The sequence below is a fragment of the Neocloeon triangulifer genome, unplaced genomic scaffold (assembly GCF_031216515.1).
Source record: "Neocloeon triangulifer isolate White Clay Creek 2 clone unplaced genomic scaffold, ASM3121651v1 ptg000011l, whole genome shotgun sequence".
Taxonomy (NCBI): Eukaryota; Metazoa; Arthropoda; class Insecta; order Ephemeroptera; family Baetidae; genus Neocloeon; species Neocloeon triangulifer.
In genome coordinates this window covers 1,667,872-1,685,853 of record NW_026775553.1, presented here as the reverse complement: position 1 = coordinate 1,685,853, position 17,982 = coordinate 1,667,872, and the positions used below count along the sequence as shown (strand labels likewise).

Below are 17,982 nucleotides of genomic sequence, written 5' to 3'. Positions count from 1 at the left end.
TATTTTACCAACTTGTTTGATCTTAAAATTTTTATCCATTTTGATCAGTCAAATTTTGGGTACATAAAAATACTTTTAGAAAATTTCCATAGTAAACGGTTTTAATTTGATAAATTAATGAATTCACTTTATCTTTAGTGATCTAATTTTGGTAAAGTAATCACAAAAATTAATTTCACCGGATTTTCCCGACTTTTCCACACTGACCCGGTGAAATATATGCAACGAAATGAGAGAGCGAGTGAGAGACGCGTTGCATCAATTTCGCACCATACCAACTTTACGACCCCATATTTTTCTCCCCTGGTCAATTTTGTCGTGCGTGCGAGTGTGCGCTGCTCTTCCTCACAAGAACCTTCTTCTTATGGGGCAATGGAATTTAAGTTGTTGAAAAGTGACAGACACATCTTCAGGGAAATAATCTAAAAAGTAGTGGTGCCAGCGAGCCGAGCAAAGTTAAATTACGTTCAACACTGCAGCGTTTTGCCCCGGGATATATATTTGTACCTACCAAGAAGTGCCAAGTTCTCTGGCCGCCCTCAAGAGAAGGGTCTCTAATTGGACGGAAGAGCATTATTCTCGAGTCCGTGAAATTTAGTAAGTGCATTAAATTGTAAGTAAAAACTAAATAATTATAAAAAATAATCAAGATAATATTTTTTAATTTTTTAAATAATTCGTTATTATTGAATTGTTAAAGTAAATTGATATAATAACAAAGATTAAATTGATTTATTTTAATATTTATGTTATACAATTTTTAAAAGGTTTATTTAAAGCGTCAGTAAGTTTTTTATAAATTTATTTTAAATTTGAAGAACTGTTGATGGAAAAAATCATATTCATCCATGAAGTAATTAATATTCGTCTTCAGAGGATGATGATATTGAATCGTTTATACATAAAAATATTATAAGGATTTATTACTAAACACGCTAAACATAAATTATAAAAAAAGACAATCTTGACTTATAAATACACTAATTTCAAATGAAACTTGTGGTTAGTTCTATTTAAAATGACTTGCCTGCACGCATTTCCTTTTTAACTTTCGCTTTGATTTACATAAACAACCCCCTACCCTTTCCTGACTGCGTTTTCATCAGGGCGAATATATCAAATTAAAGAGAACAAACTGGCCACAAGTCGTGTTAAACAAACGTGGCCTGTCTGTTTTTCGCCACCGCTGCCGTTCTGGCTCGATTTGAAACGCATCAATCAAACTCGCAGCTCTAGTTTTGTGGCCAGAATTGATGATTTCAACACTGCTCAGCACTTATAAATGTATAGTTTTCTATTTATTTAAAAACCACAGACACTGCACAATTTTATTTGAAATTAAATCAAAATATAATAAATAATTTTAAATTTAGTGTAAATTTTTTCTTTTTTGTAGTGCAAAATAAAAATAAGGGACTTTCCGTAGTCAGAAGTTTTGGCTAAATCAGCACATTTGCGATATGTGCGGAGGGTTGCAAACTGGGGGATGGAGGCGTGCGTGTGGCCGCCGCGAGCAAAAAGCGGCAGCAAACCGTCAAACCTGATCAGTGACAGGCGCATATTTCACGTTCGCGATTTAACATGCAGAGCGTGAAACAATAACATAATCCTGACTGACTGACTGCGAGATGACGGACGTTGGGTTTTTATTCAACCACCGGCAAAAGGGATTAATTTAAATTTCCAAATGTGATATATTCAAACATCAGAGGGGCGAAGAAAGCGCGAGAGGATTGTTTTGATATGCAAATAAAATTGTGCTAAATTGAATTTAGAGATTCTTCGTTGCCCAAAATTCATTCAGATATACAAACTTCAATTTTCGAAAATCATTTCAACTATAAATTCTTTGCACTTAGACTAAGGTTGTTTGAAAATAAAATTGTTTGAAAATTTTGTAAATTTTGTAAACACAAATTCGTGCAGTAAAAATAATGGTCGTCATTGTAGGCTTTGAGGTTTCCTGTACCTTAACATTTTTAAGTTTAGTTCACACCATATGTGTCATGATTTAATGTAATTTATATACAGCAATAATAACTTTGATGAAATTTAATTACAAAACAATCATCACGAAGAAAATAAGTTTTTTTTTTGTAAAGAGTGAATTGGACTTACAAACGCCCACTTTTTATCTTTTTAAAGAATTTTCTTTAAATATGATATGCTTAAAGAAGCCCCATGATAGATTATGAAATAAAAATAAATAAATAAATATTGTAATTTAAATTATAAATTAAATAATACTAATATTAATAACACTTATTAAATTTTCTTAATATTATTTTAAATAGTTATTAAATATTATTTTATTTTTCTATTTCAACACTATTATGTTATAAAAGCTAAACTTTTTCTATTTAATGCATTTTCGACACAAGAAATAGTTTCGTTTTTTATTATCCCTTGATTAACAATATTTTATACTCACGTTTTATTCAATCAAAAATCTGGAAGAAACCTGCATGATTACATTTGTACACAAATAAAAAGCTTGAAAATTGAATGCGTTCAAAGCAAATATTTGGACAAGGATTTGTTTTTGGAGCCAATCTGAGTGGCTAGACGGTTTTTGCCCCGTTCTCTCTCATTTAGAGGAAATGTGGCCGAACGAGAGAGTTGCTCTTAAAGGGTCATCAACTTTACGAGCACACAACAGCACTGCTCCTCGTTAACACCCGAGTACTCGCTTTTTAAAAGTCGCGCCTCTTTTTCCTCCGTTCGTGTCGTCTAATGTAAAAAGCAGCGAGAGAGCTAAAAGTGCCTGGTCAACACGACAGCTCCGGTGCATTTGGCCGAATCGATTTTTCATCTCTCTTAATTCCGAAAAAGCAGAGAATTAGAACAAGAGAGTTGCAGTTCATATTCAACTGGTGCAGCCTTAATGAGACTCTCTGCGCGGGTGCAAATTAAAACGGCGCGTCAAATGATGACGAAACACGCTGCAAAAATAAAAAGAACTTTTGATCATTTGTCGATCCTCTCTCATTGTTGTGTTGTTCTGAATAAATCGTTTTAATGAGAGAGCATTTCCCAGCCGCGTGCGAGATATTTTAAGCGCGTGCATGGAAAGGACGGCGTCGTTGCTCTTTGCAGTGGAAAAAAAGTTTGCATTTTTCCGCGGCGACCATTCCGGCACGCGGCAGTAATTAATAAGAAGGTTGTCACCCGCAGCTGCTGCAACTTTTCAACATTTTTAACTCGTGCAGCGTGTCTCGTCGTTTTTTCTCACTGGCGACACAGAGATTCGTTGGAAAATCCGTCCAGATTTTTCATACCTGCTTATGAATTATTGCTTCAATGGTGGAAAAAGTCACTTTTTTCACGAAAAAAAGATGCAAAAGTTAGTTTAAACCTTATTTAAATGGTAATTTTATTTCAAATTCTTCAGAAAATATATGAAATGTCGATTGAATAATTATGAATTATAAACAATTATATTTGAAGATCGGTTCTCAGAATTTAGTTTGGAGTAAAATAAAAAGAAATTATTTTGGCTAAAATAAAAACCATTATTAAAAAAAAAGAAAAAAAAGAATTAATTTTTTTCTAGAAAGATTTATTAAATAGAAAAATGATCCTATCTTAATTTAATCGGAATATATATTTGTAGCAGAAAACTCGATGCATTTGGAAATCAAGTGCTGCGGGTCAATAAATCGCCTCGTCGATTTAATTACGAGGCCATTTTCTGTCCGCCATAATTCACGCCGCGATTTCCATCTTTATCGAGTTTTAATTTTGTTTAGCGTGCACTTATTTCGGTGTCTGATAATCACCTGTATCGACCCGAAGCACACAAAGTGCCGCCAGCACTACCTATAATTAATTCTTTGATCATCATTTTTGGAACGCTTTGCGCGAGTGAATAATCACTTTTCACTTCCTGCGTGCAAAATCTATCAGAACTCATTTGCGTTATTAAAATATCGAGTGCGTGCGAAGCTGAGTTTTGCTGCGATTCCCCAAGAGTGTGCGTTTTTTATTGATGAATTCTGTTGCCAGCACCACAGGCGTAAATAATATTTGCACAGCGAGACTGAGAGAGAGATTTTCCTACACGAGCACTCGATCACACGCACCGTGAAAAAATAAACATTGACACATTCGCAGAGTGTCAAAGCGGAAAAAAAAAATGCCTTCGATTCGCTTCTCGTCTCTCTAAAAATAGCATTTGACCGCTCAGAATTGGAAAATTGCAAAACATAGCTCGACCTATTTAAAGTGCTTTTGTTCTTTTTAAAACTAATATTAATAAAAGTAACATTTTAACCTCAAGATCTACATTTTTAAAAATTTTGTTATTTCAGTTATTTTTTTTATGTTAATGAAAACAAATTTTATTTTTTAATTTGTTTCAAATTTTTTACACTATTTGCATTTAATATATTGAATATTAATATAATTATTTAAAGTTTTTACAATATTCTTAATTGTTTAAAATATTTCACTGTGGGAATTTCAGGGCGGAAAATTTTGATTCCTATAAAAATAAAAATGGGAAATTTTGGTTCAAATTTAAATCAATAACAAATGGAGCAAACTTTACAGGTTTTACAAAAGTCAATTATTGTGGATCTAATACTTAATTGTTACCCTTTCAAAATTTAGAGAACATTTTCAACTGTTTGTAGTAAAATTTCATAGCACATAAAGTTGAATTAAGTATAAACCACTCAAAACAAATTTGCTTTTTCCAATAAAAGCAATCAAATTTATATTTTACTGGTAAAAATATTCGGATAATTTTGTTCAAAAATCAATCAGCTCTTTCGATTCCCAGGCGAGCAAGTCCCGCCCGAGCGAGATTAAAACGTCCAAAAGTCGATTCACATAAATTTCAGATTCGCGCGCGCACGTGTATATAAAAATGATTCGCGTCGGGGCGAGAATATCGAGGACAAGATAATGCCGGCCGACGCGTTAAGTAATGGCCCGAGTGTCGTGACCGAGGCTCGTCCGTCTAAAATTTTTCAAACGGCCGGCCGGCCGGACGAGTCGGCTGATTGATTAGAGCGAGCCGACTTGCGTGGCCCTAATCCCAGGGCAGTATATTAGCTGCCAGCACCTATTAGCCTGCCCATCAACACACACACACACTCGGCCCCGGCTCAAGCAATCCTTCTCTAAACACCTTCAAGCTCGGATGAATATTTATCATCGTCTTGCCCGCATTTCCTCGCATTATCTTCAATCAAACAGGTTTTTCGCACTTCATCTTTTTGTTACAAGCATTTTTTGCTTTTGTGTTGAAATTTATTATTAATTAAACCGAATTTAAATCAATCTATCAAATCAATAAAAAAAAACACAAATAGGGAAAAACAAAACAAGATTCTATTCAATTCTTCATTCAATATATTGTCAACTTGCAAAAAATTAACGTTTTTTTCTCATTTCATGTTTTTAATTAAAGAAGATTATGGAGTTTAAAAAAATTTTACTCTCAAAAATAATGTCCTTTTTTCCTTTCGTCCATTTTCCATTCAAATCTTCAGCCCTGGTGGACATTGGTGGACACCAGAGTTGTAATTCTCATCTGCAAGCCGCACACGGTCGGCGTGCGGTCTCGTCAAAGCCGCTCCCTGCACAAAGAGGAATTTTCTCTCTCTGTCTGCACCTATTTCACCCGGAGAGAGATCATTTTACCTGAGCTGCATTTGCACGAGAGCCTCGTGTGTCGGTCGGTCCGGCTGCTGAACCATTGATTTGCACATCCAGTTAGTAGTTCCGCACACACGTCGAGCTCTCGCACACTAGCCCGGGTCACTCCTCGCTTTTATTTTCCCGCGAATGTGCAAGTGCGATGTTCATTCCATTATGCGATCGCGAAAAAATCCGCTCTAATTTCGCGAGCCGTGTCAAGTGCACGGCCGGCAGAGTTGTTCTGGTCAACGCCGCCGCCGACCGCCGGTTTGCATGTTCAAAAAAATTGTTAAAAAAGTTGTTGGGCACGGATCGAACAGGCCCGGCAATTTGACAGTGTGCGAATCGAGAGCCTGTGTTATCGAGTGGAATGTCACTTCGGTGCTAAAAAAAACACACAAATTTTGTAAATTCAATGACCACTTTAGTTGAAAAATGGATAGATTGCTCTAATTCTTACGGATTCGATTTCTATGTTCATTTCAATTACAAATTTTGAAAACTTTCAGTATATTCAGGAACTGAGCATTTAATTGATAATTTAATTAAAAATTTATATTATTTTGTATCTAAATGCCCATTTTTTTTCTTTAAATCAGGAAAACGCATTACTAACAGTTGAAAGAATCACATTTAGGCAAAATTTAGTTTTGTAACAAAACATTGAAACAAAATTAAACCTTTTTAAAGGTTTATATTTGCCTTAAAACTTTATTATAATATCAGTGCTATTTAAAATTATGTATTTTATTGCCTTGATCTTTTGAATTTACATAGAATTCTTATTTGATTTCAGTGTCATTGTTAGAGTCTCCAAATTACGGCATTTAAAGGTAAGAATACTTAAATAATACTACTTCAGATAAGTTTTAAACTGTGTAAATAATTATTAACATCGTAAATACTAAAAAATTTAATATTAATTATTGGCAACGCCGTGGGTGGCGCTTCAGTCGCGACAAACGTCAGTCACCTTTCACAATTGAGTTATTTTAGACATAAACAAGCTTTTTGCAATCCTTTTACTTCTAAAGTGCATCAATTTGTGCTTGCAAAGTGAATTAATTTTTTAAGTCATACTCAAAATTGCTCAAAATTATGCGTTTTTTTTTTTGCTGGTGAAGCGATATAAATTGGCGTTGTATACAAATAAAGTGGTCGTGAGAAGATATATTTCTGGGAATCGACGGCAGCCGAAATCCAATTAAACGACTCTGGTGCTAACAAGCAAGGGAGTTTGGTGCTAACAACGTACCCGCTATTTATTATTCAGGTGTGTCGCAGCCACGCACTGCGAACTGCGAACACGCCTCTTAACGACTTTTTACCTGCTTTCGCGCGCATTCTCACGTTTACCTATAATGCGATGTTTTAATAAGCACAGATAGAATAAAATTCATGACTGCAGCTAAGCTCATTTAATATTAGCGCCCTTGTACCTGCAATAAAAGAGGGTGGATATTGCGCCACTGTTAAAGCGGCAACGGGAAAAATTTCATGCATATTTTTGCAGTTTAGCGCCGCCGCCGCGAGTGAAACATAAAAGACCGATACACACCTCTCCGCTTATTAGCGTGGAATCGATTTTCCCAGCGTAATAGGGTGGTTGTGCGGTGGCGTACAATTAGATGAATTGCATACATCGCAGGCGAAACGAGGTTAAATGCGTTTGTGCAATGTTATGCATAAAACGTCTCGAGTGCCACTTCCAACGGTATAATGAGATATTGAAATTATTCCTGAGGAGAGGCTCTTCGTATAATTTTCAATCGACCTAAACTTCTTGGAATAACGCAGACCACATTTATGATCATATTTCCCATCCATATACAAATGAGGTTTAAACAAGTTTTAAACTTAAATTGATTCTATAAGTTAATTAATTCAATTCCATCAAATTTCTCTCTGTCAAGGTGGAGATCGTGTGAAAAAAATAGTGTTCTAATTTAGAGAATTGACGGTTCATTGAAAATGGTTGAACGCCTTTTGAAAACAATGCATTGAGTTGAACTAGAGTATTTTCATTGCAATGATTCAAAAACAATTCTGTAAGCAACCGAGAGCAAAGCTGTCAGCAAAGTACGTACCTGCGCTGCTCTCTCGTGTCAGCCAGCAAGGTAACTTGAGAGAATTTTCCGGGCGGAAAGCCCATTGTGTGCGGCGCGCACTGCTTGACAAGCTTGTTAATTATGAAATGAGCAACAAATAAGCCGATTCCGGCACACGAGATTGAAACACAAAGCTGCTTTTTCCACGCAGCCGCCCACCCCACCTGTTGGCACTTACAAATATACAATATTGATTCCATCGACAAATCTAGAAAGGCTTTCTTTGTTCGCTTTGTCGGCCCACAATATAAATTGCGTCCACGCGGTGCCAGATGAGCCCAATTTCGACTCAATTGACCTTTAAAGACCCACATAGATCACAAAATTTAAGTCTTTAAATTTGAATACATCGACTCAAAAATTGGAAAATTTGCAATCTCAAACGTTGAAATCAGGTTTTGCTTTTCCATTTGAACTTCATAGAAAGAAGCAATGTAAAAATTTAATTTTAAACTTAAATTTTAGTGAAAACTTCCACATTTTTTGGCAGGAAAATCAAAAGATTTGCCCGAATTTTAATATAAAAATTTTTTCGGTGCAAACCTTCAAGTTTTTTTATTCCCACAATAGTTTTTTCTCATCTTGACCCAATTTACTTTTGCTCCTCAACGCAACCCTGGTGATATTGCAAGTCGTTTTTTTTCTGTGCCGGGCAAATTGTGCGTGCACACAAGTGGCCATCTGGTTTGATTGTGAATGTTGTTGAAGCCTTTTATTGCAACACAGGCCGTCGTCGGCGGGACCTCTGGAGAGAGCCGGCCGGCCATTGTGTCCCTTTCGGATTAGAGCGGCGCGCTCTAGAGGCACTTTTAAGTCGCCCTAATGACGTGTCCTCGTCTCGTGTATGGACGTTTCATTGACCGCACGTGCTGGATAATTATTTCTGCTCGTGCAGCCCTTATTCACCCACGAATAAAGCGCAGACACCGACAATAATTGCTGTTTGACACACAGCGAGAGAGCCAGACTCGGAAAAGCCCTAATTGGACCAAAGGCGAATCTCGCACACACACATGTCCGTTTATTGTATTCATAGGACGGTTCTGCAAACGTCAAAAGATTGAATATGGAAACTGCAAAACATCTCGTTATATCCTTTATGAACTGGTAAATCACATTTTATGTAACAAAAGGTGCTCTAGAGATAAGAGACATTTTTATTTTTATTTAAATAGGCCAGAAGGGAAAAAATATTTATTTTAATGAAAAATTGTTTTTGTTAACTGTTTGAACGGTGCAAGGACAAACATTTGGTTTGGTGGGGTCGATCGAGTCTAGGAAAGATGTTTAAAAGATAATTTTGCTGCCTTTTGTTATTAAAAATAAATAATTTTTATTTCATTTATTTAGAAAAAATTTATATTCTTACTGAAATACAAATTTTTGTTCAAACAATTGTTTCCGTAGAATTCTCCACTAAAAAATTAAGCTATTATCTTTATAATTTATATTAATTTGAAAGTCGGAATTCAATTAATTAGATCAACTGATGATTCTTCAATTTTATAAATTTTTATAGAAAATAAAAGGAATGAAAGAAACATAAAAGAGCAGCTTTTGGCTTTTAGGAATTCAGTGCCAACGTTTGCTACCCATTTTTATTTTAAAAGTTGGTTTTATTTTACTTTGATTCCTTAAGAATCTTTATAATTTAACGCTAAAATTGAGAATTTTATTTCATATATCTAGGCTAGTTGCCATCTTTATAAAAATCTAATCTCATAATATCAGATAATTTGAAAAAGAAAAGTTTTTGGCTTCGAAAAATGTGCGTTGAAAAATCAAATTTCGTGTTGGCGCGCCCGAATTCCCCGAACTAATTATGCGTGTAATTAAGATAAGCCAACTTTTGTTCTCGTCTGCCGGGCGGAAAACAAGCATTGGTGTCTCGCGGTGGCAAAAGGAGATGACGCGGCCGCTCTGGAGAGCGTGTTCCGCTCTTTGCCAGTTATTTTAAAAAGAAAACTTTCCGTGGCGGCGGCGAACAGTCCCCCGAGGGCTGTGCGCGCCGAAAAGTTGCTCTGTTGTTTTAGCTGCTCATAAAAATGTCCCTCTTAATGAATTACCGCCATCAATGGTGAGCAGAGACACGACCATTTGTTATTTTGAATGTTTGCAAAAAGCGTTTTGTGCAGTGCAAGCGGGCAGGCGATTTGGGACAAGAGCAAAAAGAAGACAAATTTTTTCAACAAATTGTGTTAAGAATTTAACATTTATTTATAGCTTTAATATAGTTCAAGATGAAATTGTTCAAATTCTTTTTTAATTATTATAATTTTATAAACTTTGATGAGACGAATTAAAATTTACACCATTTTACAAATTAATGCTCAAATTGAATGATCTACTTTGGCCTTTTGATCATGAACGGTATAAATAGTGCTCGTTCCTTTTTAAAGTGATTTAAAATCCAAATTGATTTTCTCCGGTGCAAATATTCTGCTGAGGAAAAGGCGTTTTATCAATTACCGCTGCTCCCCGGCCCTTTTACTTTCGCAGAGAGAAATAAAAACGCAGAGTTTGCAGAGTGCGGATTATTTTTTTCACTCAGACGCCGCCATTATGTTTAGTGTGGAGGAAAATAATCCGCACTATCAAGAAATGAATCACACTCGGCCTGGCAGCGCGCGCGGGCATCAATTAATTAGCCGAACAACTTGTCTCTCGGCCGGATTCTCAATCATCTTTAAAGAAGAAGCCTCTGGGGCTCGCCGGGCAAAGCAAATAATATAGCGGAACGACGCAAAGAAGAGTAGAAGCGCGTCAAAGAGTAATAGAAAACGAGCGAACTTGAACTTGCTCGGAGGAAATGCCGAGGCGGGCCGAGATTTTCGCCCCGTTGCTTGCACGATTTCCTCCTCAAACCTCCACATTTTCACAAAGTGCTTCAAAATTTTCAATATCAAAGATATGCCAAGAATTTTTGCTACTTATCGTGAGCTTTTAATAGTTCTTAAATCTATTTTTAATTGATATGTTTAGGAACAATTGTTTTCCATTTAATTGATTTATAGAAATTCATCAAGTGTCGCTATGTTAAAATGTTTGTGAGCAGAAAATAATCACATTCAAATAGCAATCATCTCAATTTATAAAAATTAAAACATTAATTTAAATAAATTAATTGAATAAAAATAAAACTATTCGTAAAATTAATTTACTACATTATCTTTCCAATATATCACATTAATTTTATATTTAATTAATGTAAACTAATAAGTGGTAACTTTTTTTAAAGTCTAGTTAGTACATAAATAAAATAACAATTTAATTTTATTAATTAAGTGTATTTGCTCCTTTTTTATTTTCCATATAAAAGTTGAATGAGGTAATCTTGGAATGAGAGTGAAATATTAAAGGAGCGGCAATTTTGGTAAAAGGTCGCGCGCGGCGTGGCCAACAAGTCGATCAATTTCGGCAAGTGCCCAGCAGGGAAAGTGAGCCGGTGTGATTGCGTGGGGCCCCTCATAAGAGACGTTCTCGACCTTACGAGCCCCTGCGGTCCCTCACGCAGAACTAAGTGTTGATGGCTTCGTTCCCCGGCCGGCGGTCGGTGCACTCGAGATATCAGAGACCTTAACGTCCACCCCTGTTGCAAGTTTTCAATAAACGCGGCCGAGGCTTTGACGCGAAATCTGCAGCATCGACAACGAGCCCCGACGACCGACTCGGCGCAATGACGGTGCTTATCAATTCAGTGGCTCAATCCGCTGGGGAGCGAAAGTCAAAAGCCATCTTCTGTTTACAACTGCAATTCTCTCTTCTTCCAAGAATAAGATTCTGCTTCTTATAATCCTTGTGAAAATTTAGTAATCTTTTGATATTAGCTTATTTTTACTAGGAACAAAATGATCACATTTTATTACAATTTTTTCAATCGCACGAACATATTTTGAATACTCGCGCCTTTTAATAGTTTTTAATTTCATTTTAAAGTGAACTCCACTGAACTCTTGCTGCAAGTTTGCCTTATTCCTTTTGTGAACAGTTTTTAACCTTTCTTTGGGAAGTCAGATTTCCACTTGAAATAAAAAAATTTCAGGAGGGTAAATTAATTATTTTAAAACTAAAATTTTTGTTATTTTTGTTCAATCACAGCTGAATCACTCAATCTGCCAATTTATGTGCTTCTTCAGTATGTAAAAAAATTTATTTTTTGCTATTTACCATTTATGCATATTTTAACTTAATAAATTAATTTATTTATGTATTAAACAGCATCAAATTTGAATTTAAAGCGTTATTATTTCTCATTTGTCCCGTACCACGCCAGTTTTGAGTGCAGCATTTTAAGAAAAATGCATCCTTTTTAAACAGCTTTTATGAGTAAAAAGGTTTTGGAGCTATTTAGTTAAAATTGGGAAATATTCCTGATTTTAAACCATCTTATGACATGTTTCGTATCCACATTATTAAATAATTTACTAAATGGAAAAACATCCACTTAAATAAAGCTACCAGTAGCTAAGAAATTATATTCTTGGATGCCAAAAGAACCGTCAAATTATATAAAAAATGAAGAATAGGCTTTGAAGTAAAAATATTTGATTTTCATTTTTATTTCTGGTACGGGTGAGCAAAATCAAGAGATTCAGTAAAATTTTAATGTTTTTCCTCTATAATCTTTAAAACCTTGAGTTAACTGGATAATCCGCTACTGAGAGAATCTTCAAAAGTGCTTGCACAATTTTAAAAATTATAAAAATATTTAAAAACGATATCAAACATTAGAAAAAATATACATAAACCTTGCCTTTAATAATTAAAATTAGTTCCATTTTTTGCCGTCCTTTTGTATTAATGATTATTATTTAAAATTTCATTTATAAATTTTAATATCTTTTTAATAATTTTTTTATTGATTTATAATATACATTTCATTTTAAATTTTGAAAAGCTCTGAACTTTTCCATGAATTAATTACTTTATCCCTTTTTTTCAATAAAAAGAAAACATATAATTGATTGAAATAAAAAAAAAATTGCAACTTTTGTTTGCAGAGAAATATTCTACGTAGGAATTCAATAAAGTGCGTGCGAAAGGAAGGATATCGTTTTGCGCGGTAAATTGCAAAGGAGCTTTGCTTGTTTGAGAGAGATCCGGCGTCAGTTCTCTCTGCTTCGCTCATAGTCGGCTTAAACTTTGACCGGCTTCGCCCCTTTGGCAGCCGAGGAAGAAAAATCAGCTGAGCGAGAGGTTGCCGGTCCATCTCAAGGATCACAGCGAGTGCAGATAAAGCAAAGGCAATAGAACTGGCGAAAGGGCTCGCCTGCCGAAGCCTCTCTGATGTTTTCGCCTCGCCCGCAGACCGCATTGACAAATTCCAGAGGGTGCAAAAGCGGCATTTCAAAAGACGTCGGTCGGTCCATCCGTCCGTCGGAACCGAACACGGGTCCAATTAATTGCAGCAAAGAAAGAAAGGTTCGGCGCGCGCGCACACATTAAATTTGAAAGGATCGGGACAATTTTGATTAGACACACACGCGCCTCCCTTTGTGCGAAATTACTTCTTTCTTCCGGATCGCGTTTGTCGCCAGATGACGCGCGCTTTCGACAGATTATCAGCACAGACCGTTTTTGTTGCCAAAAACGTTACCAAAGAAGCGAGAGCGGGAAAAAAAGAAGCAAACGTTGAGTGTTATTGCCGGGTCAGAATAAGCCGTGTTTTTGCTCTCACTGAAAGGTGCGAGATTTAGACAGAATAATTCAGGACCAATTGTAAAAAACCCAACAAACATTCACATTTGCATAAAATAAATTATGCAGTTTTGTTTCCCGTGGAGAGTAAAAAATTAGAGCATTTCAAAGCAAAAATGGGTTCCAAAATAAAATATAAAGGGGTAAAATACAAGTTGATGCTAAAAAAAATAACCACTTCAGGGTTTCAAGCGGGCTTTTGTGCTAAAAATAAGTGCCTAACTCATTTTGATATCAACTTTTATCGTCATTACTAGCATTGCTTTGTAGTTTTGGCAAGATGAAATCAATAGATATTTAGATTCCTTAAAAAAATGAATTCATATTTCAAGAATTATACATATTTCATAAGTTTTACAATAATTAGCCCACTGGTTTGAAATGATATTAAAAAATTTTTGCCAATAAAAAGGTAATTTTATTCAAATATTACAAAAATTGTCAGTAAAAAAAGTGGTTTCTTCTTGTTGAAAGATAAAAATAGTTAGTACAATCAATTCCAAAAATCATGAATTTAGTTTCAATTTTGATGAATCACCTTGGATTACATTGAATCAGAACAGAAAACTAATTTAATGTTTCTTAAAACTTTAATACATCTGGTAATTTATTTTATCAAAAAACTGATGAAACCGGTCGCGGAATAAATATAAGCAACGAAATCAATCAGAGATTGGGCCGAGATGTGCTGCAAATGTAGAAACTTTCGTCTTTTTTTATTTATACCAATCGAAAATGCAAATACCCGTCTCATGTCGCGCGAAGGGGCGACGAGAGTTTTCTTTCGGAAAGTTGCTCAGAGAGGGTGAATTTTCCGCGTGCGTCTAGTTGAAAAAGAGCTCGGGGAAGAAAAAGCCTCTCTCGCTCGCTCGCTCTCTCGCACACGCCGCTCATATCGCGACGAGAATTCCATCGCGCTGAAGGATTTTTGATTCTCTCTCCCGAGAGCGGCGTGTGTGTGTTTTTGTTGGTGTCGTGATGTGTATCGCGCATCTGGTGCCATTTCGGCCGCTGATAATTGGAAACTGGTGACACTTCCCGGCAGGCCTGCCATACCTCGCCACCGTGACGTCACGCCCGAAAAAAGAAGGAAAGCAGGAAATTGCACTTTTCGATCGATCGGAAATGCAGCTGCACCAAAAACCACTCCTTTGTTTGATCTCGAATCATCCGCTGATTCTAATTATTATTTGATCAACATGTTCACTCGTCCGTCGCTTCGACTTTGCTTATTATTCCATGGATGTACTTGCAAATGAGAGAGGCCAATGCGTGTTTGGGTTCATGCAAATGGGCAAACTTTTTGAATTATGCGCTTCATTTGACGATATTTGGTTTATCAGAGAGAGAATGTGGGAAATTTTTATTACTGACAATGACTATAATGAGATTACAGTGTTTAACTGTTGACATGACATTAATTAAGCAGAACATGTTGTTAGTAAAATACATGTTGTACAGAAGCGCCTATTTTGCCAAAGAAAATCACATTCTTTTATAAAATTATAAATTTTATAAATTATTATAAATTTTTATATTATCATTGTTGCCTTTGATCTAGATTTGCTTTTATCGTCGTCCTGTGAAAAAAGTACAGAAGTGATTTTTCCGACACAGACGCATGCAGGGAAGCGTTTTCGGTCTGGTCGGTCGGTTTGCGTGTTTGTTGTCGGCCTGGGTGGAAAAGTGGGCTGCACCGGGTGGCCGGAAAACGGCGTTCCGGACGAGGGGTCGAAAACAATGGAAAAAGTGCGCGCATCAGCGGGCTTGTCAGAGCGCTTAGCCTTTTTATGTCGTGTTTTATTTAATAATTAGAGTGACAAGATGATTGATTATTACAGTTATGAAATTGATTCTGTCATTACGGCTTGACCGATAGCGAGGTGGATCTTTTTTGTTTGATCGCTCTTTTGCTGATCCCCGGCGACGGATCCCGTTCCAAAAACTTTTCCCTCTTTCCCGCAATAATCATAATCATTCCCAACCCACACACATGGGACTCGCGCGCGACGCGAAATTTGCGTAAAAAAGAGACGCGAATAAAAAACTGCTTTTTATGTCACTTTTTCAACGCGCAGAATTTTATTCTTGTTTTTGATACACTTTTCCTTTCCTTTATCAGGCGTAATCCCCGAGGCCTGATGGGAAAAAATTCCGCCCGCGCACAAAGAAAAAAAACTCTGGATTCAAATCCTCGAGATTTTCCCGTCCACTGCCTGCCTTCCTTGCTTGCTCGCAGTGAGTTTCTCTTCTCGGCTGGCGTGCCGAGCAATTAACTTAATTGCAGCGCATTTTATTTATATGCCCAACCGACGAGCCAAGTTTACTCTCGCCTCCTTTTAATGCAGTTTCTATCGGCAACTAAGTTTGTACACTGGAATTTACACTTGCGGAAAGACGGAGGTCCACATTGAAAGGGTTCAAGGGTCATTGGGGCTTTTGATGCTTGGCTGGAGCAAATCTACAGAGTGGATTATATGGGCAACTCGCTTTTTGATCCTTATTTTCTTTCGCTCAGCAATATAAAACTTAAAATTTACTGGAATCAACAAATATTGATATTCAATCCATTATTAATTTTTAAGAGTGAAATATGTACAAAATGAAACATAAGATTGGAATTTTTAACTCCTTTAAAGAGGTATTTTTGAATGATTAAAAGAAATCACTTTTCTCCGGTTTTACAAATTTATATTTAAAAAATTCCTGCATGAATAATAAAATAAACGCATTGAATTCATTTTTATTAAAAACAATTTAAATTAGACTTCAAAAGAAAATTAGAAGAAAAAGGGTAGATAAACAATTTGTTTGTTTCAATTGCCTAGATAAATGTGATGAAAAACGGTGAACAACTTTCAATTGGCTTTTTACAAATTCTCTCTCGGAACATTCCTTTGGAGCTGCAGAAACAAAAGCTGCATTTAGCTGGAGGCGAACAAGAGAGCAGTGCAGGAGCAATTATAGCAGCGGAGAAGGAGATGAGAACAAGAGAGCACGGCTAATCACAGTCGCAGCTTTTAAATCCAACGCGACAATTTTCCCTCGTAGCTTTCCTCTCGAACATTTGTACCTTCGTCTCGCTCTTTCTCCCTTTGCAACATTTATTTATATATATATTTGTGACAAAACACAACACACAAATCCTTTCCTTGCTGATTCACTTGACTACTTTTTACATTATAGACTTCTTCTTTTGCAACAAAGAAAGAAAGGGGACACGACGAGGAGAAAGAAGGGCACTTTACAATGTTTCTAATCTCTTTCTTTACCTTGCCATTGCTAACTCAATTCCTGGGCCCACCCCATTGTGAAAGAGTCGTCGTCATCGGCGCTGCTTTTTCCTCCTTTCCCGTCACGTACACCTACCTTGGCGTGTGTGTGTGTATGCAACCGGCGCAACAAACACACACACCGCTCTCTTTCTCGCACAGGACCTAATTTTTCCCTGCAAACTCTCTGCTCTTTGCTGCAGTTTCCGTAACACTACCTGCCTTCCTGTCAAATCCCTTTACCGTCACACTGGAAATTTCTCACGCACAGCTCAAAAGACTGGAAATCGGATGCAATGCGTGATTCAGAGCGTTTCTGTCTCACAAGACGTTTTGTTAAAATTTAACATAATCAACTAATATAATTTTTAAAGTTTAAAATATATAAAAAAAAAAATAATATTAATTTATTTAGCATTAATTTTTTTAATTTTTTTTTTTAATTTTATCAGTAAAATTATTTAAGATTTAAAATACATAAAGTTATTTTAACTGCTTTATATATGTCTTATTATTTAAGGTTAATAATAAATAAAAGCATTTAAAATAATATACTTTTTAGTATCTAACATAAGTGAGAGCATAAAACCTGGTCAAATCCATATCATTCCTCTTCCGTCATATCCATTTAAGGTGCTTTTAAGATTTCGCATAATATTATTGTACATCCTACAAAAAGTGAGAGAGAAAACTCGTAAATTTATCCACATATCCACTACAGCTTTTCCATTGTGTCAGCAAGAAACGTTTATTGATCCTGGCTCTATTATGAAAATAATTTTAGAATAAATTGCATTAATTATTAAAAGAAACCATTTTTCGAAGAATGGAATATCTTATTTTTAGGCTCCTGGATCCTTATTTTGACAAGTTTGCCTCAACAAACGTTAACAACTTGATTGTGATAAAAGACAAATATCCGAATTCATATAAGTTACCGTTTTATGGACAAAACCTGCAGTTCTGAGTCAAAATCACTTTCGTACACTTCCTAAGCTGTTAATAGACATTCTTTTAAATTTGAACAAAATTGCCGGTATATGCACTAAATTAGTGCGTTTAGACAATTACTATTACTTTTCAAAAAATATTAAAGCAGTTTAAAATAAATTAAATTTATTACCTGAGCAAGACAGTTTAATTATGAGGTTGGATGAAAACTAATTCAATCAACGCGCAGATTACTCATTGGTGTTTGAAATTAGAAACAGTGATTTAACAGAAGAATTATTCAAATTTTTCTGAAAATAGTTGCAAAT

General features: G+C 35.8%; 1 protein-coding gene across 5 annotated transcripts in view; it reads left to right on the top strand.

The window, feature by feature from the left end:
- The window catches only part of LOC132195941 (lachesin-like), a 78,636-nt gene that overhangs the window by 20,067 nt on the left and 40,587 nt on the right, over positions 1-17,982 (top strand). For 4 of the 5 annotated variants that reach the window (XM_059618258.1, XM_059618254.1, XM_059618255.1 and 1 more), the window contains one exon: positions 6,443-6,479. The exons of the other annotated variant lie outside the window; for it this stretch is intronic. The gene's annotated coding sequence lies outside the window, so the exon portion shown is untranslated. The remainder of the gene's footprint in view (positions 1-6,442; positions 6,480-17,982) is intronic. 5 annotated transcript variants of the gene reach the window in all.